Source organism: Dipodomys merriami, unplaced genomic scaffold (assembly GCF_024711535.1).
Source record: "Dipodomys merriami isolate MVZ:Mamm:240054 unplaced genomic scaffold, mDipMer1.0.p SCAF_538, whole genome shotgun sequence".
Taxonomy (NCBI): Eukaryota; Metazoa; Chordata; class Mammalia; order Rodentia; family Heteromyidae; genus Dipodomys; species Dipodomys merriami.
Genome location: NW_027206111.1, coordinates 235,001 through 262,241, shown reverse-complemented (window position 1 = coordinate 262,241; position 27,241 = coordinate 235,001). Strand labels below are relative to the sequence as shown.

At 33.6% G+C, this 27,241-nt stretch overlaps 1 pseudogene; it reads left to right on the top strand.

Moving 5' to 3' along the window:
* Positions 1-1,651: 1,651 nt before the first annotated feature.
* LOC138811595 (U6 spliceosomal RNA) lies at positions 1,652-1,751 on the top strand (annotated as a pseudogene).
* The last annotated feature ends 25,490 nt before the right edge of the window (positions 1,752-27,241 follow it).

Here is a 27,241-nt window from a genome sequence, read left to right as displayed (position 1 = left end):
AGCGATCCTTAACAGAAAGAACGGTGTTGGAGGAATATCAATACCAAATTTCAAACTCTACTACAAAGCCATAGTAATTTAAACACTTTTGTACTGGCACAAGAAAAGACTTCAGGAACAATGGACTAGAATTGAAAACCCAGAAATGAACCTACAGACCCATAATCATCTAATATTCGATAAAGGTCTAAAAAGATAAAATTGAGGAAAGACAGGCTGATCAGAAAATGGTACTAGCAAAATTGGTTAATCACTTGTTGAAAATTAAGGCTAGATCCTTATATATCACGCTGTACCAGAATCAACTCCAAATGAATCAAAGACCTCGGAGTCAAAGCAAATATTCTTTAAACATTACCTAGAAAGCCTAGGTCTCCTTGACAAAGGCTGAAATTTTCTGAAAAGAAACCCAGAAGCAAAACAAATGAAAGAAAGTTTGGACAAATGGGATTGCATGCAATTGCAGAGCTTCTGCATGGCAAAGGACATAGATAGCAAGATCAATAGAAAGCCCACGGAATCGGAGATGATCTTCACTAGCCATACAACCGACAAGGGTTTCATATCTAAAACAGACCTGGAAATCAAAAAATTAAATCCCCAACACAAATACTCAAAGAAAATACTGCCCAATAAATAAGTGGGCTAAAGACATAAAGAGAAACTTCTCTGAAGAGGAAAGGAGGATGACCAATAAACACATGCAGAAATGCTCAATGTCCCTAGCCATAAAAGAAATGCAAATCAATCAACATTAATATATCACCTCACCCAAGTTAGAATGGCTATAATCAAGAACTCTAATAACAACAGATGCTGGAGGGGATGTGGACAAAAGGGAACCTTAATGCATGGTTAGTGGGAGTGTATTCTTGTTCAACCACTTTGGAAAGTAGTATGGAGGTTCCTCCAAAGACACCACATAGAGCTTCCCTATGATCGAGCAATCCCACTTTTGGGCATTTACCCAAATGATCACAAACTAGACCATAAAAAAGCTACCAGCACAAATATATTTATTGCAGCTTTACCATAGCTAAGATATGGAGCCAACCCAGATGCCCCTCAGTAGATGAATGGATCAAGAAAATGTGGTATATATATACAATGGAATTCTATGTCTCTATCTGAAAGAATGATATTGCCCCATTTGTTAGGAAATGGAAAACTTGGAAAAAAATTAAATTAAGTGAAGTAAGCCAGGCCCAAAGTAACATAGGTCCCATGGGTTCCCTTATTAGCAATTACTAGTGTATGTCTGAGACACGCAGAAATTGTTAGATAAGTTGATGTTAGGTGAAATGAACCCGAAAATAAGAATTCAAATTTTTTCCTTTCCTGTAATTATTTCTAACATATTTATAAGATTATTTCTTTGTTACTTTGTATGTCCCTCCCCCATGGTATAACCCCTGTTTTCACTGTATTTGATGTTGGTATAATTTGTGGAGGGGAAGGGAAAATTTTTTTTAAATATGTATACAGGTAGACCTATCAATGTAAGTTTTTTCCATCATAAACAGAATTTTACAGAAACAAGATGAATAGCAATTTAGGAAACAATAAGGTTTCCTTGTTACAAATAGGCAACCAAGGATATATGCCTGTCTTAAGATTGCATCATTAATTACTTAAATTTACAGGACACTACATGCTTCAGCAGCACATTTACGCAAATTACAATACAGAGATTAACATGGCTCTTGCACAAGGATGATATGAAAATTTGTGAAGAAATGAAAAACAGTTATTAAACAGTTGATTACAAATATACAAGTGTAATTATACATGTAATTCATAGGAATAAAAGTTAGTTTTACACCATTCAATCTTCACCTTTTTATAAAGGCCTTTACATTGCATAACCTTTATAAAAGTTTTGAAATTAAATAACATTTTCATTTTATCCCAAAAAAATAAAATTCTATAAGGACGTAGGAATTAAAGGAATCTTAAACCTTTTCTATATGGAATGCAATCTGAAAGGACACATTAATGAACCTATATATTATAAAACAATGTCGAATTCAAAGTATTATATCTAGGAGAGAATGAACTAGATGATGGATATTATACAAACAGAATACTAAATATTTTAAAATATACTTTTTTCAGACAAGCACCAGAAATATCTTTAGTTTCTCTACTACCATTTCAACAGATAAGTTAAAATTATTTCTTATTAAAAAATCACAAACGCTACAGAAATAATTATAGATGTATACAAACAACTTGAATGTATATTGACATCAAAGTCAGGCAATTCACTTGGAAGAATACCATGGAATTCATGAATGTTTAAAGTAAGATATTGCTGTTGCTTTGTATTGTGAAAATATTTTGTATGGACACATAGGATGAACTGGCAATTTTGAAATTTAAGAAATTTACCCACACCATTAGGACTTAGGAGAACAAATTGTACAGCTTTCCACAACATCAAAGAGGTAGTGATACATACTTATTCTTTTGGCAATATCAAATGAAGTTTCTTCCAAGTTTTGCTTCAGACCTGGTTTGATATAATGGTTCAACAGAAGGAGATCTAGCATAACTTTGCTATTTCTATTCCCAGCAGCAAAATGCAAGGGGGTCAAGAGGCCTTTAGTCTGGCCATTGATATCTGCATCATGATGAAATAAAGAAGCCACTCTGTTATTATTCCATGTATAAGTACTGTGCAGGGGTGTCCAGCCATTCACAATTATTACATGAATATCTACCTTGAGCCCCCAACTAATGGACAATATCTAAGTGTCCACTGAATGCTTCTCAATGAAGAGGGGTGTACTCATCGTCATCACTAGTATTCACATGAGTGGCCTTTTTGGAAAGTAGTCTCTGCACTGTAGTAAGGCGATTATTTTCAGCAGTCCAAAGAAGAAATTTGCTTGGATCCTATTCCATTTTTCTCTTGCAATTGATACCATTTCTCACTTTTTCATCTTGTTAATCATCTTCATCAGAATTGCCTAGCCAGAGACTTTGAGTGCCAGTGAGTTTGAGGTGTCCATGTATTTCCCCAATAGTTCACATTCGATGAACTGGTCAGAAATATCCGGTGAATTTTTGGCATCTGTTTTTTTCACTATTATTTATTTCCTCTTTATTCATTTTTACTATTCTAAATTATTCTAACTGGAGAGTAGGGAATTGATAGAGAGCAGAGGAAAGATTTTCCTCCGTATTCAAAGGTACAGACTGAAAATGAGGACCAGTGGTGTCTTCATGTGCAGCTTATTCTAGGAATGAGAAAATAGGAAATAATGCCTTCCATGTAAATTATTTGGGAAATGGCTGAGCAGAAAGTTAAATGATGCAACCAAAAATATAAAAGCAAAATAAATTAGGATAATTATGAAGCAATCATATTACCTATGAGAACCATGAAAGGGGAGAGAGGAAGAGACAGATGTGCAATGATCTAGCTAGCCAAGAAATTCATCCCTCTGTTCATTTTATAGAGCAAACAATTTCATTTTTTAAAAGAGATGGAAATAGAATTTAAGATCAGATGTCTCCATTGTTTTTAATTATATTCTTATTATCTTAAATACTTGGACAATGGAATTTCCATTCAACAAATCAGTTTTTTTAAGTATAATGGATCTTTATATAACTTTTCCACATCCTTTCAAACCTCACCCCACTTTAATTTTTTCTAGTTTCATACTATCTGCATTGAATAATATACTTTCACTCTCTTCTTCCATAACTCTCTTTATTCCTTCCTTTTGACTTCCCCTCACACCTTCCAAGTGATAGTTTCCTGACATATATTTTATTGGATTAAAAGTTCAATTTTATAAGAAAATACACTTTTGAAATACTCCTCTGCAAATATCATGCTTTGGTTAATATTTTTGTGTAAACTTGTATAAAGTTCTAGCTTCCAAATATGAGACATATTGGTTCTTTGTTTGTCTGGCTCTGACTTAGCTCATTAATATATTTTTAGATCTATCCATTTCGTTTCAAATAATGTAATAGTCTTCAAAATGGATAGGTGCAATCCAATTGTGTATATGTGCCACACTTTCTCCAACCATCACTCCTCCAAAGGGCATCTGGGCTGTTTCCGTAACTTTGCTATGATGAATAGTGGAGCAATGAACATGGTTGTGACAGTGATTTTACTGTAACCTTTTGGAAGAATTCATCACTACCATTATGGGAACAATCCTGTAGCCAGTTTTCCAGAATAAGCACATCCTTCCCTTCATCCTCATCCCAATGTATTGCAAGTCTTCAAAAACACACTTCCCCCTACAGGTCTCAATAAACTAAAACCACACTGTGCCCATATTCTTTCAATACATTATATCATAAATGTACATATAATTTAGTGAGAACCTTCTATGTATTTTCCTAATGTGAGAATGAGGGACATGACAGAGTAAAAGTAAGAAGTATGCAATTTAATTAGCTATTATCACATTTAAAATCATTTTCAGCTCTAATTCATAGCCTCACATAATATTATTATAATCTTTATTTGGTTACTTCATCTAACCCATAATTTGTAACAGGTGAGTTAAAAACAAAGGCTAAAAGTGTGGTTTGATTTTGACACTCATGTGTGAGGTTGCACAATATGGGCAAATAGATGGATTGGAATTAATAGCTCTTATCCATTTTGTTAACGTAGAGATGGTTTTCCCAAAGTGATTTTCGCAATTCGTATTCCATTCACCAACAAGACATGTGATAATTTCCTTTGTTTTGCTCCTTATTAATTTTAGTTTCCATTTTATTTTATAATGGATGATTTCATAAATCTACTGTAGATACAAAAATATGTTAAAGTATTTCTATCTGTATGCATTGATATATACAAACACACATATATTACACAGGTTATAATGATAATGAATAATTTCAAGAACTGTACAATTTACTAAATTATGAAAAATATCGGCGGCTATTGCCTGGCATCCTGGTTGCTCGGGAGGCTGAGATCTGATTATCGTGGTTTGAAGCCATCCTGGGCAGGAATGTCCAGGAGCCTCTTATCACCAAACAACCAAAAGAAAATCAGAATTGGAACTGTGGCTCAAAGTAGTAATATGGTAGCTTTGCGAGAAAAATCTCAGGGACATCATCCAGGTTCTTATTTCAAGAAGTACAATCTACCCAAATAAAATCTATTCAATTTACACCTGTGTAAGTAAAGTAATTCCATCACCCAAATGCACAACCATGCTCATTTGCAAGGTAACTCTATTTTGTCTGAAGTACCACAAAACATTTTCACTTAAGTTGAAAGCATTGTACCATGGGTATATTCTATCTCTCTCATGCATTTTTCCACTCAAATACTCAAATCTTACAATTATTCCACTTATTTAAAATCATAGCTTTTTACTTTAATACCCATAATATTAGAGTTTGAATTGAGTGTCTTGTGCCCCCTAAATGGGTGTTCTTACCACTTTGTCATGTCTCCAGCCCTAAATTATCCTGATTATTTTTCAGATACTGATCTTGGGCTCAGTCCACGTTATGTTATTCTTCCTGGAATTTAGAATAACAGGTACGTGTCATTGTGTAAAGATCTTTCTGTCCAGTCTGGGCTTTAACCTCTATCCTCACAAGAGTAGACTCAAATGTAGTCAGAATTTTCATAAGTTTGTCATAGCTGATGTTTTTTTTTTTTTAAGTCAGGTCATTTTCTGCAGGTTTTTGAGTACTGAATTAATTTGTTTTCTTGGGTTGTTTTGTTTCATTTGAATGTATGTGTTGAGTTGTTCCTCACTTTTCTGGTTTCTTTCAATCAAGTTCTTACCTAATGTGCTGAGAAACCAATCCTTATTTTTCACGATAGTCAATCTGAACATGATTTATTCCAAAGCAATTTGAGTAATATTTAAACACCTTCATCTCTATGAATGGTATATAAATGATAAGTGCTGCGAAGGGTCTTTTCATTTTCACAGCAATCTTTGTCATACACAGACAGATCATGAAATATATGAAGATAATAAAACTACAGATGCTAGCAAGAAGAAGGAAAACCTATTATTAATTGTTTGAAAGAGGCTTCCCTTCTAGTGAAAGAAATATGTTGCTTGATGTAGGATTTCTCAAATTATATTGCTAGGATGAAGCTAAACAATCATCTAATTCTACAGAATTGAGGGCGAAGAATCAAACTCCTGAATAATTTACATTTGGGTCAAATAAATCATGTTTCCAAAAAGAGAGTTGACTTTAGAGAAACATGAGGAGTTGTAGGTAAATAGGTGCTTAGCTGATTTTGTTAATTTTTAAACTAACACAGGGAAATAGAGTACTGCAAGTTAAAAAAAAAAACTTCGCATTGCAATACTTATGTTTGTGTGTGTGTGTGTTTGTGTACACATGCACATGTATACACGCACGCGCATGTGCAAGTGCTCATTCATTCATCATCTCTATGCTTCTGTGACCTAGGATATTGATTTACCACTTGAGCCATTGTTCCACTTCTGTATTTTTTGGAGATAATCGCATTTATTTTCATGATTGGACTGGCTTTGAATAGTGGTCTTCATATCTCAGCCTCCAGAGTAGCTAGCTAAGCTTATTCAGCCTCCAAGTAGCTAGTTTAAATTGGTCCTGTCCTCTGTGCTTCACTGCTCTTTTATTCTTGTCTTGAGGTGTTCACATGCGTAAGTCATAGATATGTCTAGTTGCTTTAAGAAATACTCTTACTGCTTGGTACCAGGGGCTCCCATCTGAGCTCTTAACTACTGAGGAGGCTTGAGAACAGAAAGTTTAGTGGACTTCCTTCTCAATCTATAGCTGGGTGCATTGGATCATTTCCACCATCCTGCACTATCCACAGGTTAAGATTGGAAGGACTACAGAATCCAAGCCAGTCAAGGTAGGAAGCAGGACAAGTTGGTGTGCAACTCGTATGCCATTGAAAATGGGAAGGCTAAAAAGACAGATCAGGTGCATGTTCTTGAGGAAAGTGAACCTCTATCCTAAAATTAACCACTGATATGACACCAGTCTAACAAAAACAATTCCCCAATTTGAAGACAATTTCCCACAACCAAAATAAGTATATACATTAACATCCAAAACAGTACAATCTGCTCTTTGTTCTAATATCAGCTTCTTCTGATTATCATATGATGTGACAGAATTGTTTCTTCATTAAACTTATTATATATTTTAAAAGACCTAGAAAATTCTTTCTCACTTATTAAGTGCAAACGAATGGCAAATTGCCTCATTTCTTACAAATTTGACTACCACTATAAATTTATCGTATGATTATTATTAATAGTAATATATTCTGATTTATTACTTTACTTTGTAACAGTTTTTAAACTTTTGGCTTCTCTGCTGAAGTTGAAGTATTTAGATAGCATCATCAAATTATATTACTTGGGTACTTAGGTTAGTTTTCTAAAAAGTTTTAACCAATGGCTTCTAGTAATTACGTTTTGTTTTAGGGGGGGTCCTGTCATGGAACCTGAACTCTGGGCCTGGTTGCTGTTCCTCAAGGCTAGTTCAAGGCTAGCACTTGACCACTTGAGCCACAGCACCACTTCCAGCTTTTTTTCTGTTTATGTTTGCTGAAAAATCGAACCCAGGGCCTCAAGCATGCAAGGCAAGCGCTCCACCACTGAGCCACCTCCCATGCTCTCTACGAAATCTTAATTGGTATGTTATTTAGTATATTTTTAATTTCAATTTAATTTTATTGTAAAGGTAATGTACAGAAGGGATACAGTTACATAAGTAAGGTAATGAGTACATTTATTATGGAAGAAACATTGTTATCTCTTCCACTGATTTTTTTGCACACTCAAAAAAAAAACCTACTGATGTTTTTCCTGTCGCTATTGACCAATGGGTACTGTTCTTTCTTTGTTCATGCATTTTTTATTATAAAATTGATATACAGAGGGTTTACAGGTACTTAAGTCAACTATAGAGTACACTTCATTTTATTTTGTAAATTTCAAATTTTGAACTTAATTATTTTCTATTGTTTCTTTAGGGTAATTCTTTTTTCAGAGTTGTAGGAGTAGTTAATTTAGTTTTGCATAATTTTAACACATGTAAATTATTCAGACATATAGTTTGATTTCAAAATAGTTAACATGTGAATATTTAAAAATTATTTTCTTAAATTTTCTATGGTTGGTGAATTTAAATAAATTTATTTTCTTTAGTTCTAAATATATTTGCCCATTTAACAAATAGTGTATTTTCAAGAAGCACATACTTTATTTAAAAAGGTCATTATTTGGAAATATTTTACTTGAATTAAAAAAAGTGTTTGAGCTGGGCATAGTGATTTGTGCTTTCCATTTTTCTAACTACAATGGTAAGTATAAATAGGGTTTGTAATTCAGGAGAGACTGAGAAACTATGAGACCTTATCATAAAATTTCCAGAGTGAAATGATTAGAGATATAGTCATCCCTAGCAAGATATAGAGCACCTGGTTATCATATTCTAAATCTTGAGTTAAAACACCAGTAACATCAATCTTTTGTCTAAATAAAAGGACACATATTTCAAAATGTTTATTATTTAAAACTTGTTTGCAAATTTCTCATGTCTTTTATTTCTGAATTTTCAATGTACTTAACCTATAAGATTCCAAGTATCTTGTGACTATTTTATTTCTACTAAACTTTTAAATAGTATGAGCAATATTGTGATTTCATATATTAAAATACTTTTACTATTTGTGATAATTTCCTCTGTTTAATATGATAATAACAAATGTGTGTATGTGGGATGTGTGTGTGTTTATTTGGTTTTTGTGTATGTGTGCTTTGTGTGTACTTTCTAATGCTTGGGAGATCACACAATTGCTTCACATATGTTAGGCCAATGTTTTACCACTGAGCTATACTATCTAGTTATAATACAAATTGTATTTTAAATTATGACTTTTAAATTTTCATTCATAGTATGTTTTTTCCAAATTACATGATAAAATGTGATCCATCTTCTATCCACATTAGCACTTGCTATTGTTATTCTTTCTCTGATTTTTTTAGAAATTAATTATATTCCTATTACAACTTCTTTACATTGTAACAGATCTATATGATGCTTTATTTTCTATTTTTTTCCCATGTTATCTGACTTTCAGTCCAAACTATCAGGTGGATTAAAAAGAAACTAGATTCAGGACACTTTATTTTTCTCCTCTTTTTTGAAGTCTTTCTGTTTTTTGAAACAATACCAATGACATACAGCTCCTATGTGGTCCACCATTCTTCCTTCTCACACTCTCTTCTGCAGTACATCTCAAGTCGTCATCATTCAGCTTGATTATGCTGTACTGTTATCTAAATCTTAACTCATTTCTAAACTAATTTTAGTTGCATTGAGCAGTATCTAAAGACATTTTCTATATATAATATCATGGGTTTGTATTTTCACAAGTTGTAAAATATGAGTGACTATCATATATTTAGATAGCTCTGTAGAATATTGGTCCACCTGCTCAATAATCTCGTATGTAAATTCAAGGAATACAGGTCAGTCAGAGCAATCTTGTAAAATGGTGTAGCTTGAGCCTTCATACTAGCTTTGAACAGTATTACCATTTTTAGTAGTGAAGACAACATAGTTCTACTTTAAGAACAGACACATAGAAGAAGGTAACAGATTTGTCAAAAATAATTTCTTAGTTTTATGGTCCACAGATTTTTAAAAGGATGCTATGATTTTATGAAATAAAAACAGAATCTTAACTGGTTTTATTGGCACTATTGCCTCTCTAGACTTCAAGAATGATCTTAGACTACTACCTCAATACTTTGTTTGTTTGTTTGTATGTCAGTCATGGGGTTCGAACTCTGGGCTTGGGCACTGTCCATGTGCTCTTCAGCTCAAGGTGAGCACTCTACCGCTTGAGCAACAACAAAACTTTCTGTTTTCTAGTGGTTTATTGGAGATAAGAGTCTCATGGACTTTCGTGCCCGGGCTGGCTTTAAACCACGATCCTCAGATCTCAGCCTCCTCACTAGCTAGTATTACAGGCGTGAGCCACCCGCACCTGGCCTACCTCAAACCTTATAAAGAATGATTATCAAACTAAATGTGAGATTTAAAAACCAATAAAACATAAATGTAAAATTTCATGATATTGATCAGTAAAGGTTTCTAAACCTTTGATATGGAAAACATTAATGGCTAAAGAAAAGCAAGAACTGGATTATATCAAGTGATAACCTTTCATAATTCAAGGGACACTATAAGAGAAATGAAAGCATATCCAACAGATAGAGTGCATATATTTGTTCATGCTACAATGTTAATGCTACAATGATTCTTAAACTTAAGTATTTTTATGTCTTCTAATTGTATATAAATTTTTTCCTGAATAGAATATTTCTTTAAGTAACATATGTAAATTAATAGTCAATAGGAGGAGCATATGAAATAAGATTCTCTTTAGTGTCTAAGAAATAATAAAAAGAAAACTCACTAGTATGACCATTATATAAAAAAGGACGCAAAATATAGTAATGTATTTGTGGATAAATTGATATACTTCTCATAGTGATCGATTTGTATAATACTGCAATCATTTTAGCAAACAAGTTTTTAAGTCTTCAAAAGATGAAAGATAATTGTATAGGATCCAGACATTACACTTCTATGAATGTATTAAACAGAAGTAAAAAACATTTTTGGACACAGAATGTAGTTAATTGACAGTGAACTTGAATAGTATGTGTGAGACCCTGGAAATGATCCCCAAAAACAAATTTTGAAAAGACACACTATAGAGGATGTATGCTGGGCAAATTCCTGTAACTGAATTTTATATCTATTTTAATGTCTGTTCTAAAATTTACAGCATTTCTATTTGAAGAAATGCAAGTTTGTGAAAATTAGGCTTTGGAAACCTATGCAAGTACAATTCACTTCCAAAGGACTAATATGTATACAATAAAAGGAAATAATATATTGTAAGTGAATTGCATATCAGGAAAAAAACTATTGTTAAAACTTCTTCACACAAAATGCAGAACAGCTAAAAAGATGTTTTTGGTGTTGGCTAAAAACTCTTTGTAAACTGCTGCATTTAAAACAAAGATGTGATTTCTGTTTATTTTGAGGGTAATTTTTCCGTTTGAGGTTATACAGAGATAACTCAATCCAAAAGTATATGTGATAAGTGGGATACCTAGGAATTATGCATCACTTCTGAGAAATTTATTTTATTTTTTATTTTTTTATTGGGAAAATACTCTACAGAGGGGTTACAATTACATGGGCAAGATAATGAGTACATTTCTTATCAAGCATTATAGCCTCCTCCTTTGTTTCCCCTTCCCATCCCTTCCCATCCTCCCCCGCCGCCCCACCCAATCCTCCCCGTTACCCCCACCCCACAAAAGTTGTAAAGTTCATTTTTTGACATAACGACTGGTACATCTCATTGTTGCAATAGGTCCACATGTATCCCTATTATTCCCATGGCTTCCCTCATTTGCAATATGTAGTATATATTTGAGCCAAGCAGAAAAGGTCAGATAATGTGATGGTAGGGAAATGAACCCTAAGTTATGTATTCAAATGTTTTTTTTTTTGCTTTCATGCGATTGTTTCTAACACATTTATATGATTATTTCTTTGTTGTTTTGTATGTCCCTCCCTCACACTATAACCCCTGCTTTCACTGTATTTGATGTCTGTATAATTTATGGAGGGGGAGGGGAAAAACTTCTAAGTAATTGAGAAACTTTTCTGGAAGAAACTTTTAGCAAATGATAGTAGACACAAATCTATGCATTTGCATTTTATGAAAGTCATATGTTACTTGTTTAATCCAATTGCTTATCTCTACCTTGATAGGAAAAACCTGTTCTCAAGATAAGAGCCAAAAGCAGTGAAAAGAACAAAATACACAATAATCTTGATATATTTTTGACAGTAACAAATGAAATAAAACAATCCCACTTAAGGAACTCCAATATTAGTGTATGTGAAGATGTTCCTGAATGCCAATATCCATTAAATTTTTGGAATTTTAATTTCTACTAACATATGAAAATAAGAACAAGAAAACAAATATAGACTTAGAGTGAAGCAGCATTGAAATCATTTTCTTAATTGTTTTGAAATTTCAAAAGAATTGATTCTCCTTTGCTTTGGAAATCATTTAAAAATATTTATCACTTATGATAATTCAAGTAGCAAGCAACAATAATTTTATATAATCATTATAAATATAATTTTATTACTATTGTAAAATAGAATAAAAAACCAGTCCCAATATATGACCTACCTATCATTATTCTTAAATTCTAATCATTACCTAAATACCTTAAACAATCTAAATAGTTATGTCTTTAACATAGATGTAAATATTCTATACATTTTAACTTAACATTTTCCAGGGGTGTGTATTCATGTTTCTAAGAAATGTTCACAGCAGTTAAAAGATGCTTTTGTGAAATTAATGTGATACAATTCGTTGTGGGTGTTGTTTGCAAGGCCTGGGCATTGTCCCTAAGCCTTTTTATGCTAAAAGACAGCACTCTACAACTTGAGGAAAAGAGCTAATTCCTGTTTTTACTGGTTAATTGGAGATAAGAATCTAACAAGTACTTTTCTGTCTGGGCTAGTTTCGAAAACAATTCTAATATCTCAGCACCCACAATACCTTGTATTATAAGGGTGAGTTACCGGAACTTGGTTTCATGAAGTTTTTTTTTTTTTTAATTTTAATTATGTTTTAAGATGTTTGTTTCACTATTATGTATATCATTCTGCAAATAAATTTAGATATATGTATATATTTCTGATGACAAATAATCTCTAAATATGTACTATTCTACACATAACATTTACATATATATATGTATGTATATATATATATATATATATATATATATATATATGACAGACTCCCTCTAAAACTTTTATGTTACTATTTTTGACATTTTTCATTTCAAAGGTACAGTCAATTTTTCTAAAAGTTTCCTAGAATGAAATAACTAAGATTTCAATATAAAGTAGAGTTTATTACTTTCAAGGGAATTTTAGATATACACATTGTAGTAACATTTACAGTATATTACTTGAAAAGGTTCTGCCCAAACTCTTAAATATTTGTTTGTAGTTCAGGAGAGAGAGGAAGTTAATTCATACTGATTAGGAATTTGCAATGCTTCAAAAAATCTATTCCATAATTTGTTATAGGCACATAGTCAAGCTACCTGATATGGTTTAGGGGTTTTTGTTTATTTGTTCAAAATTTCAATATGGATGCATGCTCAGTGGTAACATTAAAATTATTAATCTAAAGACAAATAATAGTAAAATCATAGACACATATCCGACGTTCAATAATTAGCACTTATGATGCTAATAATAATTTGGGTGGAGAGAATGATGACCACAGTGTACCCTGATAATGACGATGTTGTGATTGAAAAGGAAAAAAAAAACTTTACATAACTTTGAAGCTAAATTTCCCACGTTGAATGCATAGTTATTAACAGCGTTGGATTACATAAAATAACAATAACAAGAGGAAGGCTGGGAAGGTGGCTCAGTGGCAGAGTGCTGGCCTTGCCTACATGAGGCTCTGGGTTTGATTCCTCAGCACCACATAAGCAGAAAAAGCTCAAGTGGTAGAGCGTTTGCCTTGAGCTGAAGAGCTGAGGGACAGTGCCAGGCCCAGAGTCCAGGCCCCATGACGAACCAAAAACAAAACAAAACAAAAAAAAACCAGAATAAAAAGAGGAGAGTTTCAATATCAAGAAATCAATCAAATAAACAGGTAGAGACAGTAAAAACCCTAATGTTATTCCAACAGTCTTTCTAAGGCATACTCACTGTTCTTGGTGGTATTATTTGCTTATAAATAAAATCATTTATTTCCATATTTTGATTGGCTACGATCTAGATTTCAACTTAGTGTGATTAATTCAAATAACATTCTCAGATAGATACTTTTCCAATGATATATTAAGAGTATGTTCTTCATTACAGCTGTAAATACATGACAAATTTTACATAATAATACTTACATATCTGCAGTTACCATAAAAGGACACAAGCTGCAGGACTTAAAATTTATTTTTATTTCTGCATGAAACTATTTCTGACTTTATACCAACAAACTGAATATGACACTTTCCTTATTTGAAAGCTAAGGCAGGAAAAGTAATGACTGTTTACTTTCTTTTGCCTTGCTCTAGAGGTCAACAAATATATTCTTCAATATTTCTGGTAGATTATATCCATTTACAGATGAGAAATGTAAGACCAATAGTCAATGCTGTGAGTAAATAATGTAGTAGAATTTTTGTCTGAGTTCTTCACTCTGTGTGCTTACAAGGAGAGTCATTTGGTGATGGAGAGGACCAATATAAAAAAGACTGTGGGGGAAAATGCATACTTTGTAAACAATTGTTTTAGGACTGAGTGACTGGTGATGAGTATTTGCAATAGGCTGGTGTCAGGGGCATAAAAAGGAGTACATAGAAATTACATTAGTGACAGAAACTGAGAAAATCTTGATCATTCATCTTATCTAATGGATCGAGGTAGCGTAAGAGTAAATCTAAAGCTTTTCCACATCTCTGTCTCCTAACTGTGTTAGTTACATTCTTGGTGATAAGGACTACAGGTGGAAAAGATGGATTTAGAAGAAAAAAAACTCACTGATAGTTCTAAGGTTAATGTTAAAGAGATGCAAAGATAGGTCTGTTTGGACATCATCAAAATATTCACGACCATGAATATGAAAAATAATAATAAAATCAGGGACATTATTAAAGGGAAGAGGGAAAGGAAAGTTCTGATGAATGTGTGAACAATGTGAGTACCAGTGTGGACAAGATTGGAGGAAAGCGATAAATAAGGAAACAAAAAAGTAACAAACACAGATTTATAGAAGAAAGGGAAGGAATGAATTTTCAGGAAGATATTGAAGGAAATCTACTATTTGGATTTGAAAAGTAAATGGACATAGACAAATTCAATAAGAACAGTGTTTTGGTGAAAGTCATATTGATAAAATGTTGAGATATGAATGTGAATACATAAAATTCTGGATCCATTAATTTAACAGATCCTATTGATTCTAAATGTTGGGAACAAATGCTTAAATCCTGACCTTAGAAATGTTACACAGATATAAATATCATGAACTTTTCTTAGTGATATTCTGTGAATATTTTTGAAAACTTTATTTAGCCAGGAGATTATAGATTGAACTACAGCACAAACAAGCCTAATTGGTGCTACAGTTCCAATTAGTGACCCATCTATCCATATCAGTTTGGGATTTTATTGAAAAATATTTAGATATGTTTGGATATCTTATCAGCCTACTCATTATAAATGTAGGACAAGTAAAACCAAGTATTAGGTTAAACATACAGCTTTACTGATGTGACTGAAGACTCCTGGAATTGATTCCTCTTTAGAACAGAAAATGCCTCAATAGCCATTGACACATCATAACTTCCATATACACTATTGAAATCTAATTCTTGTTAGGTATATCTCCATGCTGTGTGAACAAACCTGACACAAATTCTTTTATGTAGGAAAATGTTCTTATAAACTTCAAGCTTTTAATGAATGGAAAAGTTCAGACATTACTCTCACCACTAGGATTAAATGACTAAAAAGATAAGATATTCTGATTTAATGTCTTTCTTTCACTTTCTCATACACATTGTCAAGGATTGAAGGATTCTGATTTAACAATAATACAATCTTGACTTGTATTAACACAACATCTAGGATCTAATGTTAATTCGGATACTTACTAATTAGCTCCAAATTTTGTGGATATTTATATTTCTCCTGGGTAAACTGATGAACTCCAGGAAAATGTCCCTAAGGAGCCTTTTAATTCTAATATCACTGTCTCAAAATGCTTTAAATTCTACATCCTTTAATGTGGGCATAGGGTTATATTGTGGAACTTTTCTTCTCAGAGAGTTAGTATTATCCTATTGCTTAACATGGACAAAGAACCTTCATACACAGACTGGGCCTGTACAAATAAGAAGTGGTAGTTGAACAATGTTCTGAGCAGTTTGTATAGAAGAAATGGAAATAGAGCAACTATGAACTCAAAAGGCATATGCAAAGAAGACAAAGGCACAAAGTAGAATGTGCCAAGGAAAGCTGAATTATAATTTCAAATAATGTGCTCAGGTGTGAGTGTGTGTTCAAAGTACAGATTCAGACAATGTTAGTTGGATATCTTGGGTGGAAAACTGCTTTAAACTATTCTGGGCTAATTGTACAAGTAGAAGCCCCTAACTCTGAATCTAATCAGCCACAAAATCATCAACTTAGGGACAATTTTCCAAGTACAAAGTGAGAATAAAAGGGCTGATCACAATTAGTGTTCAAGTTGAAGCAATTTCAATCACATAACTTTTCTTATAAATGTTCATTTATTTTGGATCATTAACTAGGGAAAAGCCAAGTAAATATTTTGCATGTACCTAAATTAAGTGGGACGTATTATATTGGTTTCTCTTTAACTTGGAAGTTATAGATTATGTTTTTTTATTCTCTAACTTGGGACAATGATCTGCTGTCAGTTATTTTCTTCTCTTATCCTTCTTTTGCCCTTCCACTTGGATAATTATTATTTAAAGAGACATAATTGAGCTTGCATTTCTAAATTCTTCAAAATTATCTGAACTACTTCATACTTCTGGCAGCCTCCTATATCTTTCTCAAGGGAAATATTTTGTCACTACCACTTTAGTCCTACATGATATTGGATATCTTCCTGCTTAATTCAGTGAAAGATATACATTAGACTCATCCTATATCTCAAAACTTGTACCACCATAAAATATTATCTTACTTAGAAATCATGATATTATATCTGGTGAGGTGGAATCTGTCATTTTTGAATGGCCTTAAGTGATATTTACATGCAATCATGTTTTAAACCAATATGCCACTCAGTAGATGAACAAATTGACAAAATGTGGTTTATATATATACGGAGTAATCCTATGCTTCCTATTCATAAGGAAATGGAAAGACTTGGAAAAATCCTACAAAGAAAAATAAGTAAGACACAAAGAAACAGATTCCATGGTTTCCCTCATTTGTAATAGGAAAAAGTTATTAATAATAAAAATTAATAATAAATAGGAAATAGTCCTAGCAGATGAGTAGAATGGCTCAATAGCTAGGTATAAATGACCATATAAAATGATGCTGAGCAAAATAATCTCCTAGATATGGAAAGAGAGGTTTTTCTTTGTGGATGTTGTTTTTAATATACTATGTGATTTCTTTTTTCTTTTGTGTTTTCCCCTATGGTTTGGCCACTGTTGTATTTGATTTCAGTATTCTGTGTATTGTATATACATTTATGTTCATTTGGCAAGGGAAGCAGAACAATAAAATGGCGAGACAAAGGACAAAAGGTTAACCAATGCAATAGCCATACTCACAGGACAACATGTTGGAAATTGACATTATAACTTGTGAGGGGTATGGGGTAAAGAAAAGTGTGAGAAAAATGAGGGAGGGGGTAAAAATTTTGACATGTTATGTATTCAATACCTTACAATTACTGCAACCTTTTCTATATATGACCTTAATAAAATTAAGTTAAAATAAGCTGCATAAAATATAATTTCACTGTATTGGTAGAGTAAATATTATTCTATGTGTATTACCTTTTTAAAAAATGAACATTTTGGCTGCTAACTTGAATTTACTCTTTCTTTATCAGAGGGACATCAACTGGAATGTTATCAAACTATACAATATTTTCAGAATATACTTGCCATTACTTTGAAAAAATATTATTTTCGTATTGTCTCATACTAAAACAGAAAACAGTTCAATTCTATGGAAACTCCTAACTGAAAACTGAAAACTGACTAATTGTTAAGAGGACAGAATATATCTGTTCCTCAACATTCCTAAGACTACTAACTACTCATTTTCAAATTCTGAACATGCCATACCAGAGACATTCAAAATAGTACCTGTTTGCATTATATTTAATTCTGCAATAGATGCAGTTTTCATTGAGGCATTACATATTTAAAAGCCAACAGAAAAAATAGACACGTTCTTGTAGAGGATAAAACTATGAAGTATCTATAATAATTAATTCCTTTTTTTTTTGGTCAGTCATGGGGCTTGAACTCTGGGCATGGGCGCTGTCCCTGTGCTCTGCAGCTCAAGGTGAGAGTTCTACCGCTTGAGCCACAGTGCCACTTCCAATAAATAATTCCGTAAGAGTAAACATTTGTTCATCAGAGTAAGCTATTATTTCTATAAGAATCAATCCCAAGTTTTTATGCCGTCAAATCATCCTAGCACAACAATTTCCAACTTGTAAGGTGTGCCTTAAAATTCCCTAAATTCACATCATGACTACTTTATCACTATTGTGAAAAAATACTACACTTCTGCTAATGTCATGCCCTTCCTATTGTGGAAAGAATACTACACTAAACTTTCCTATATCATTTTCCCCGCAGTGGTTTTCTTGAGATCAGAACACTTGCAAATATTATTTATTTTTATTTTTATTTATTTTATTATATATATAATCTATCATAGATATTCAAGAGATCTGTATATCTTAATATTAAGATTTCAAGATTATGGTTGAAAGCCCACCCAGGCAAGAAATTTCCTTGAATTCTTATCTCCAATAAACTCATAAGGAAAAGCCAGACCCAAGTGGCACTGAGGTTCAAGTTGTAGAGCAATAGCCTTGAGCATAAACAGGCTCAGGGACAGTGCCCGAGACCAGAGGTTAAGCCCTAGGATAAACCAATCAACAAAAACAAAATAAAAACAAACCTCAAACGTAGCATTTTTCTCATTGTATACAGAGGTACATAATTAAGGAAATTTCTTCCTGTGATATGTATAGGTAGAAAAAAAAGATGTCACCCAATTACTCTTCATACCATGTTACACCAAAGTCTCAAAAGATTGCTCTGTTTCTATATTTATAAATTAATACAATCAATTTGTTGGCTATTTGTCTAGATTATTCACATTATCATTTTACACATGAACTGTTGGAATTATCTATCAACAAATTTCTTATTATACCTCACTTGAAAAACTACTCTAGTCAATTAGAATGCCAGAATCATTTGTGAGTTTGTAAATTAAATCTTTTACCTGAAAATAATTTTGTAGTATCATATAGAATATTAAATTACAAATAAAAATATCTATTTTAAATCTAAATTCTAATTTAGCCAGATCTACAAAGTCCTACATTAAATGAACTTTCCTATTTCTCCAGGCTTAAACTTTTGTAATCCTTCATCATTTCTTTGGAATTTAACAGAATGATGCTTACTTTTTCAAATTTTTGGTTCAGAATCATGAGCTCTTTTGCATCTAGAAATGATCTTTAATTAAAACAACATTTAAAACACAACTGAGGATTATATATGAGTTGCATTTCTATAGGAAACTTGACTTCTCAAAACATAATGACAAAATTAGCCCAAATTTCCAACTGTGTATTCCTTTCTTGTTTATTTTTATTCCTTTCTTGGATGGTTTTATTGAGAAAAAAATATTTTCTGCTAGTTCACCAGAGTTTCTGATCATCTCAAGTAACTTGGGAGTGGAGTCCATGGAGTCCATTAAATACAAGATCATGTAATGTTCATGGGTTTTTTTTCTTGTTTTCTTTTTTTTAAAATTTATTATTTTTTCTGGTGAAAATAGTGTACATAAGGGTTAAAATTACCTGGACAAGATAATGAGTACATTTCCTGTCAAGCATTGTAGCCTTCTACTTTGTTTCCCCTATCCATCCCTTCCCATCTACCTCCCTTGCCCCCACCCAATCCTCCTCCCCCCCACCAAAGTTGTAAAGTTCGATTTGGACATAATGACTTGTACATCTTATTGTTGCAATGGGTCCACCTGTATCCGTAGTCAAACGATTTGTTTTTGCCATTCCCATCCAGAAATTATACGGACATCAAATACAGTTAAAGCAGGGGTTATACCATGGGGGAGGGACATACAAAGCAACAACGAAATAATCTTATAAATGTGTTAGAAACAATCCCATGAAATAAAAATAATTGAATACATATCTAACCTTTCATTTCCCTAACATCAACTTATTTGACATATTCTGATTTACTCAGGCATATTATAGTTAGCAAATAAGGGAGACCATGGTACCTATGTTTCTTTGGGTCTGGCTTACTTCGCTTAATATAATTTTTTCCAAGTCTTTCTATTTCCTAACAAATGGGGCAATGTCATTCTTTCTGATGGAGGCATAGAATTCTGTTGTGTATATATACTACATTTTCTTGATCCATTCATCTACTGAAGGGCATCTGGGTTGGTTCCATATCTTATCTATGGTAAATAATGATGCAATAAACATAGTCGTGCTGGAAGCTTTAGTGTTGTCTTGTTTGTGAACATTTGGGTAAATGCCAGAAAGTAGGATTAATGGGTCATAGGGGAAGTCTATGTGGAGTCTTTTGAGGAACCTCCATATTGCTTTTCAAAGTGGTTGAACAAGTTTACACTGCCACCAATAGTGCAGTAAGGTTCCCTTCTGTCTATATCCCCTCCATCGTCTGTTGTTATTAGAGTTCTTGATTATAGCCATTCTAAATGGATGAGATGGTATTTCAATGTTGTTTTGATTTGCATTTCTTTCATTACTAAAGAGCATTTCTACATGCATTTATTGGCCATCCTTCATTCCTCTTCAGTGAAATTTCTCATTAAGTATTTAGGCCACTTATTTATTGGGCAGTTGTTTCTTTGAAGATTTGTTGTTGGGGGATTTAATTTTTTGAGTTCCAGGTATATTTTAGATATGAGACCCTTGTCTATTATATGGCTAGTGAAGATGTTCTCCCAATCCGTGGGCTTTCTAGTGATCTTGCTAGCTATGTCCTTTGCCATGCAGAAGCTTTGCAATTGCATGCAATCCCATTTGTCCCATTTGTCTTAGATTTTTTGTGTGTCTGGATCTCTATTAAGAAAATTTCAGACTGTGCCAAGGAGACCTAGAGATTATGCTATTCCATCCTGTAATATTTTCAGAGTGTCTGCTTTGACTCTGAGGTCTTTGATCCATTTAGAGTTGATACTACTGCAGGGTGATAAATAAGGATCTAGCTTTAGTTTTCTACAATTAGTTAACCAATTTTGCCAGCACAATTTGCTGAAGAGGCTGTCTTTCTTCCATTCTATTTTTTTAGCTGCCCTATTGAAAGTTAGATGCCTATGGGACTGTAGGTTCATTTCTGGGTTTTCAATTCTATTCCATTGGTCATCTTGTATGTTTACTTCATCTTTACCTGTTTGGATTTCCTTTAAGTTTAGATCTTGTCTTATTATCCCTGCTAGCATTCTTATACTAAATTCAAGAGGAGTGGAGAGAGAAGACATCCTTATCTCTTTCCTGAATTTATGAGAAATGACATTAACTTTTCACCATTAAGTATAATGCTGGCTGTAGGTTCGTCAATCCTTAGCCAAAAGAACAGCACTGGAGCAATATCCAAATTTCAAACTGAAGCGAAAAGCCATAGTAATAAGAACATCTTGCTACTGGCACAAGAACAGTCCTGAGGACCAATGGAATAGGACAGAAGACTCAGAAAAGAACCAAGTGACCTATAGCCACCTAATCTTTGACAAAGGAGCTAAAAAATAGAATGGAAGAAAGACAGCCTTTTCAGTAAATGGTGTTGGCAAAATTGGTTAAACACCTGTGGAAAACTAAAGCTATATATATATATCAGTCTGCATGAGAATCAAGTCCAAATGGATCAAAGCCCTCAAAATAAAAGCAGACACCGTGAAAACATTACATGAAAGATAAGAGGAACTCTAGGGCTCTTTAGCACAGGCCAAAATGTTCTTAATAGAGAACCAGAAACAAAACACATCAAAGAAACATTGGAGAAATGGGATTGCATGAAACAGCAGAGCTTCTGCAAGGTAAAGCTCATAGATAGCAAGATCAATAGAAAGTCCACTTACTGGGAGAAGTTCTTCATGAGTCATAGAACAGACAAAGTCTTATATCTAAAATATAATTAGAACTCAAAATCATAAATCCTCCAACAACAAATCCTCAAAGGAACAACTGCCCAATAATTAAGTGGGCTGAAGACTTAAGGAGAGACTTCTTTGAAGATGAAATAAAAAATGTCCATTAGACAATTGAAGAAATACTCAACTTTTCTAGTCATAAAAGAAATGCAAATCAAAACATTGAAATTTTACTTCACTCCAGTTAGAATGGCTATAATCAAGAAATGTAATAATGACAGATGCTGGTGGGGATGTGGCTAAAAGGGAACCCTACTTCATTATTGGTAGGAGTGTAAACTTGTTTAACCACTTTGGAAAGCAGTAAGGAATTTCTTCAAGACTCCTTCTAGAGCTTCCCAATGACCCAGCAATTCCACTTTTGGGCACTTACCCAAATGATCACAAAGCTACCAACACAACCATGTTTATTGCAGTATTATTCACCATAGCTATGATATGGAACCAACCCCAATGCACCTCAGCAGATGAATGGATCAAGAAAATGTGGTGTATACACACACACACACACACACACACACACACACACACACACACACACACACACACACACACTGTAATTCTATGCTTCCATCAGAAAGAATGACATTGTTCCATATGTTAGGAAATGGAAAGTCTTGGCAAAAAATTATATTAAGTGAAGTAAGCCTGACCCAAAGAAACATAGGACCCATGGTTTACCTTGTTTTACCTTTGTTTGCAAGGATTAGAACATGTCTAGGACAAGCAGAGAAGATCAAAGGCTAAGAACATATGAACATACAAGCGAAGTGTACCCCAAGTCAGAAACACAAGTGGTTTTTCCTTTCTTTCTTTGGTTTTTAATATGCTTATAATGCACTATGTGATTCTATTGTAGGTTCATCCCCCCACGGTATACCCCTGTTTTCACTGTATTTGATTCAAGTGTTCTGGATCATAGATAGATAGATAGATAGATAGATAGATAGATAGATAGATAGATAGATAGATAGATAGATAGATAGATAGATAGATAGATAGATAGATAGATAGATAGATATAGATATAGATAGTTATATAGCATATATATATATATATATATATATATAAATGTAATTTGGAGAGTGGAAGGGAAATAGCTGGTTGCAGGTTGACCCATTGTGACAATGAGATGTACAGGACACTGTGTTGAAAATGAATTTACAATGTCAGGCAGGGGTCGACGAGGGGGGATTTGGAGATGTGGGGAAGGAAAACATGGCAGGGGAAAAACAAAGGAGGAGATAACAATGCTCTATAAGATATGTACTCATTACCTGGTCCTGTAACTCTGAGTCCTCTGTACAGTATTTTTACGTTAAAATATATATTAAAAAATCTCTGCCTGGTGTAGATTTCCAGTGCTGCCCTCGGAATTGCATTTTCTGCCTATTCTGGCTGTGGTTAGGTCCACCTGCCCAATGGATCAGTATTCTTCAAGCCATCTTGGTCCTGAAGTGGGACTTGACTTATCCAGTGGTGGTTAGAACCAGGCCAAGGACAAGACAAAACCATTTCCAGGACATGGCTTCTTCATTCCCCATGCAACTAGGATTGCAAGCAGAATTTCTCTGAATTTGACTCCAGAAAACAATCAGTGAATCAAAAGGCAAGTCCACCAAAAACCTCACTCCTCCCCCCCATTTCCTCCTTTCTCCCTCCCTGGGAAATTACAAAATAATTTTGAAGGCTTTGGCACACACACAAAATGCCCACCATCTCCCCTGGTAAACTAGGTTTTAATTCACTAAGTCATGTAAACGGATAATGCTGCATTCATTATTCTGGACAACATCTTCAGGCTGTTTGATGCTTTAATTTTTATTGTTGTTGTTGTTGTTGGTAGGTGGGCCTGATTTCTGTGTCTGGGTGCTGTCCCTGAGCTGCTCATCTCAAGGCTAGTGCACTACCACTTCAGACACAGTGCCACTTCCATTTTTTTCTGCTTATGTGGTGCTGAGGAATTGAACCCAGGACCTCATGCATGCAAGACAAACATTCTACCACCGAGTCTCCTTCCAGCCCTAATGGTTTAATTCTTTAAAATTTCTTCTTGTCAATCATGGGGCTTGAGCTCAAGGGGAGCCCTCTCCCAATTGAGCCACAGGGCCACTTCCTATTTGGAGATAAGTGACTCACAGACTTTCATGCCAGGGTTTTCTTTGAACATGTGAATTTTAAAATTATATTTCTTCTAGATGTTTATTGGTACATGACAGTTTTCTGTAAACCTTTGTCTTCAAGTAATCAAACAGCATTAAATATTACATTTCGGAGTTATCCTTTAGCACATCCATTTTGAAATTATCTTAAGGTGAAATTCTAATTCTTTGTAGTAACAACCAAGTAAAGTCCAAATGGGAAATATGCTAATTTCAGCAGCCTTACCTCTCCTTCCTCTTTTTTTCTCTACAGTATCTTTCCTTGTTTTGGAACAAGTGTCATGGACTGTAAAACCATCCAAAAGGAAACTTATTCCATTAACTTAATAGGAAAGGAATCCAGCCTTCATGTATCTCAAGGCAACTTTGAGTATAATATTAATCTAATAATTCATGTCAGTGGATTTTCAGTCATTTCGATAATTTTTTTGTTTAACCACTCATTAAAGAGGTTCCAAAAATCAAGAATCAAAAATCATGTTCTGCTTTCTAAGAATGTTTAAAAAGCTAGTAATTCAACAAGACACATTCTATTCTTCCAAGATTCTATGGTGAAGAATTTCTCTTTTATCATAGCCCTTACCACTGACCCCTTCCTTTCGAACTTGTAGTTTTGTTCAGTTTTCTTGTACCAGCTTTCGTTTTAGTATTAGCCTTAGTAATCTCCTTGTAGTATTTGACAATGAAATTCCATTTATTTTTAGAGAGCTCAATTCATATTGCCAAAGGCAGAGTAATGAGCATATAATAAAGCATAAACTATTGAATATCATAAACATGATCGTATGCAACTGTTTCATAAATAATATAAGTACCACATAAATGTGCATCTTCATAAACTTTTTAAAATGCAAACTAGTTACATATCTATATCATAAATTAGTTCAGATCACTGGCACAAGAGACTAAGCTAAACTTTTATATCATCCCCAATATTTTTGTCAAATTTTCTTTTCTCATTAGCTTTCACCTTAGGACTTTTTCCTAGCAATAAGTTATAAGTTGATATACTTGGATTTTAGTCTCCTTTGAATAACTTCTTTTCTTTCCACCACTAGTTAGTTCCTTATGAAAATACATGAGGAATAACATCCCATTGTGCCTGCAAGGGGAGTACCCAAGTCGACTGTCTGTGACTACTCTTGCCTTGCTTTGTTTAGGAATGTGGTAGCAGAGACAGGGTTGTCAGGAATCAGGTGGCTGGAAACATAGTGTTAAGAATTATGGGTAGCAAAATGAATAGCATAGAAAGGGAGTACCAGGGAAAGGGTAATTGTGAATGTAATTGCTGAGTTGTAGTGGCAGGAAATTGGGTAGCAGCAACAGTTTTGCAAGGGTTGGGGTAGCTAATACAGGCATCCAGAAAAATTTAGCAGGGACAAACAAGCATAGAGAAAGTGAAAGATAAAAGTTGTAAGACATTGTGGGAATTCTTTGTCTACCCATGCTAAAAACATGGAGGAGGGCTATTTTAAACTAAAACTAAAAAAGAAAATTTAAGGTCTTGCTGCTAAAAAATCTGTCCGGGTGTTATTACATTAAACAGAGAATTCAAAATGGTTTTTCTTCATGAATACAGAGATCAAAGATATTATCGTAGTTATTTCAAAATGCAAATTAAAGGGGAAAATCAGTCAGGAGGTAAAATTTATATTGAATGTTAACATTTAAGAGGAAAAGAATATCCTAGGTGGCAGACTAAAGACAAAGCAATATCAGAGCACTATATGTTCAATAATAATTAAGAAACTTTAATTGAAAAATTGAGCTGAAATGTACACATCAGGCAAAGGCAAGCCTACCTCCAACAAAGAAACACCATAATGTATATCTCAGAAAAAATAACCAAGTTCCTTATCCTTGATTTCAATGATAAACATAACTCGCCTTACACACACACACACACACACACACACACACACACACACACACAAATATATGCAACAGCTCAATCTACTCACATCAGTTCAACGTGAATCAAAGATCTTCCTGTAATATCTGAAACTCTAAAAGTTTCAAGTCTTACTCTGAAAACATTACAGTACGGAATAGGAGAAACTCAACTTCTCCATGGCACAGGCCAAAATTTTCTTAATAGAGTCCCAGAAATAAAAAAAAAATCAAAGACTAATGGGACAAATTGGATTGCTTGGAATAGCAGAGCTTCTTCATGGCAAAGGACATAGCTAGCAAAATTACTAGAAAGCCGACAGATTGGGAAAAGATCTGCATTAGCCATACAATGGACAAATCTAAAATATGCCTGCAACTCATATCTAAAATATCTAAAATATATCTAAAATATACCTAAAATATATCTGGAACTCAAAAAATTAAATCCCCCAACAACAAATCCTCAAAGAAACAAATGCCCAGTTAATAAGTGGGCTAAAGACTTAAAGAGAAACTTCTCTGAAGAGGAAAAAAAGGATGGCCAATAAACACATGAAGAAATACTCAACCTCTCTAGCCCTAAAAGATTTGCAAATAAAAACATTGAGGTACCACCTCACAACAGTTAGAATGGCTATAATCAAGAACTCTAATAACAACAGATGCTGGAGGGAATGTAGACAGAAGGGAACCTTACTACATTTTTGGTGGGAGTGTAAACTTGTTCAACCACTGTGGAAAGCAGTATGGAGGTTCCTCAAAAGACTCCACATAGAGCTCCCCTATGACCTAGCAATCCCACTTTGGGGCATTAACCCACATGATCACAAACAAGATCATAGTAAAGCTACCAGCACACCTATGTTTATAGCAGAATTATTTACCATAGCTATGATATGGAACCAACCCAGATGCCCCTCAGTAGATGAATGGATCAAGAAAATGTGGTATATATACACAATGGAATTCTATGCCTCCATCAGAAAGAATGACATTGCCCCATTTGTTATGAAATGGATAAACTTGGAAAAAATTATATTAAGTATACCAGACCCAAAGAAACATAGGTCCCACGGCTTCCCTTATTTGCAATAACTAGTTGATGAAGTTGATGTTAGTTGAATGAACCC